Below are 3,139 nucleotides of genomic sequence, written 5' to 3'. Positions count from 1 at the left end.
ATGTTTCACGGATGGCTGGGCTTTGCCTTTGTCGTAGATTTGTGGCTGTGTAGAGTAGCGATAATTTTAGCTAAAAGTCAAAGAAAACCTTATGCAACCTCCAAAAAAAAAGATTTTTCTTATGTCCAGCTTTAACCAATTTATCATCTCAGTATTTGGGATACGTACCAATACTATCCATTTGGAATTGCACAGGTAGTAAAACAAATCTTGATTTGTCACACTTTTTATCCTCTAAAAGACGCCGGGCTCCCCATCGTGTGACACATTACCTCCGCCAAGCCTTTTTTTTGTGTGTGGCTGTTCCGTCTCTCTGATGCTCCCCTTTATTCAGAACCCCCCTCACTTTCCACTCACCCCCCCAACCACCCCACCTCCCCTTCTTTTGGTTGCTGCAGTATGAGCTCACCAGGAGAGAGCTGCATCCCGTAGATCTGCGGTTACCTCTGATCATAACACGAGACTTTAGCAAGAGACTCTTTCGTTCAACTTGAATTAGCCATCAATTAGCCATTCGTTTGCGCTAATTTGGTAAGTGCTAACTCATTTGTGACCTCTGGACGAGCAATCAAGCAAATTGGGATTGGACATAGTATTCATCATTTATATATATGTGTGTAGAGAGAGATTGTGTGTGTGTGTGTGTGTGTGTGTGTGTGTGTGTGTGTGTGTGTGTGTGTGTGTGTGTGTGTGTGTGAGGCTGAATTAACGAGCCTCAAATACTCTCGTACCTCCTCCCTACTTCCCTCTTTTTACCCAGAACTTTCCCCACGGGCAGATAAACATTCCAACAGTGAGGGACTAAAGACACAGTAAATAGAAAGTTCACATAGCTTTGACCACGCTAAATAATCTCCACTGTCTTTTTTTTTCCCCCTTTAAACTCAGCAACGATATTACATGATCCCTGTCAAGTCAGGTGTTGCCTTCAGGAACAATCGGAAATCACAGTTTTCCTCACTTAAATGATCTTATCCAGCCATCCGAAGTGTTGCCTTTAGGGACAGTACGAAATCCTTGTATGCATCTAATTCGCACACACGCGCTCGCGCACACGCACGTGCACGTACGCATGCACACACAAAACCCTTCATCTGATGGGAGATTGAGCCGTCACGTCAGCGGAATATTGATGCCCGTGCGGCTCAAACGGGAAATTATAATACGGCGGGCCCGGGAAATGCATCTTAATTGCTGTTTAAGTGGGCGTCTTCATCAGAAAGACAGACAGCGAGCCCGGCCAGCCGTGTCCCAATATGACGCCGAAGGAAGGCAGCTCGACGGCTGATCGGTCGTCGGGCAATGATCGGTATAAATAATGAGCTCATAAAGCCCCGTGTCTCATCGAGGCCTGCTCTGCAGCTCCAACACGATTGTTGCCTTTTATGAGACTCGATCGCGATGCCATTTCGTCGCGGTGTGACGCCACCTCCTTCGTTCATGATTTCAGGCAGTCCCCGAAGGCAACAACCGACGTCAAATGGAAGCTTTGGTGTTGTTTAACGCGACCAAACAAAAGCAAGTAGTGTGTTCTTGTGGCTCAGGGACCTACTTTTTATACAACTGCGGGAAATAGTTTTTTTTTTTTTTGAAGGTCTATTTGAAAGGAGGTGAAACATGTAAATAAATAAAAAATAGACCATAAATGTATGACTTTGGAAACAATTTGAGTCACCAGTCAACCTAAAGTGTGTTGTAAACTTCAAAGACTTTTTTGTCTGGTTTTGACTTTCATGTAGCACAATTCATAAAACCTTTCATATCTACCACTCATAGAGTTTACAAAACTAACAGCACAACCGCTGCTTTGTAGTGAGTTTGTAATTTCGTCAAGCACAGCTCACTGCTTTTCAATCAGTTTCCAAATGATCAACACACGCGCCCCGCAAAACAATCCACCATTTCCGGCTCGTATTCACACGATTCTGCCAACAGGTGAAAACTGTTTTCGATAATTAGTTCACTTTGCAATCAGTCCGAGCACCTTAAATAAGCCACAGGTAAGACGTTGGGTGCGGGGCACAGTGGAGGGAGAATTAGAAGAGGCCGAGGAAGAAGACATGAAGGTGAAGGAGGCTTGTGTTCATAGTTTGATACAAAAATACAATTTTTACAAAGGTTTTAAAAGTCTAAGAAGACTTTTTATGTTTTTTTTTTTTTTTTGCAAGAGAACTATGTTTTGGCATTTTGGTGAAAAGTGTTCTCATTTGTGTGAAGGGTTTTGGAAAAATACCAAAGTTACAAAAACGCCCTGCAACATCAACTGCAGTTTTGTCTCCAGTGAACTGAGTCGGTATTCTTGGGAATGCCAGTGACAATTTTACTCTGCGGTGAACCAAGCTTATGTTTTAGGAAACATTTTGTGACTGTGACCTGTGTATGTGTTTTTGAAAACATCAACGATTATTGAGAAGTGTCACTGAACTTAACCCTTTCATGCCCCAATAATGATAACCTGATAACATCACTGTCGTGACCGCTGTGCCTGAAAGGGTTAATGTCAATGATTTGAAACATCTAAAGTTAGCTGTACATGCGAAGCTATGAGCAAGACCGTGGGGGAAACTCACACCTGCTCACATTTAAAGACGAGTTTGAAAGTTTTTAGTCACATCCTGGTCATCTCAGAGTGGAATTTTCCAAAGGCTGTGACATTGCAGGGTCATGAAAAGATCTTCAATGAATGTAACTTCAGCAAAGGCAACTTAGTCTTCAAACAACATACACTATATGTTTTACAAACATTAAAGACAAACAAGGGCTTCAAACAACATACATGTTTTTGTGAAGATCACAGGCAAATTTGTTTTGAACATCAAAGACAATATCAAAGACAATATCGTCTTTGACGACAATTTGTAAACGTCGGACGATTTAGAGGCAAACACATCTTTTCCTCTTTGTTGTCGTCAGCCTTGTGCTACTCAGTGAGGCTTTTAAGGCCGAGTGTTTATCGCCACTCATCTTCCATCTGCTGTAAAAAAAAAATGTTTGGCTGCGAGCAGACTTCACAACCTCCGAGTTGATACAAGAAAATTGAACGAAACTCCCAGTTATCTGGCCAAATCATCTCCATATTTGTTTTGCATTGTTTGGTGGCCGGAGCGACAACCCAAAGCCGCTGTTTTATCTGCAAAAA

The sequence above is a fragment of the Hippocampus comes genome, unplaced genomic scaffold (assembly GCF_001891065.2).
Source record: "Hippocampus comes isolate QL1 unplaced genomic scaffold, H_comes_QL1_v1.1 scaffold10, whole genome shotgun sequence".
NCBI lineage: Eukaryota > Metazoa > Chordata > Actinopteri > Syngnathiformes > Syngnathidae > Hippocampus > Hippocampus comes.
This window is presented reverse-complemented; position numbering follows the sequence as displayed.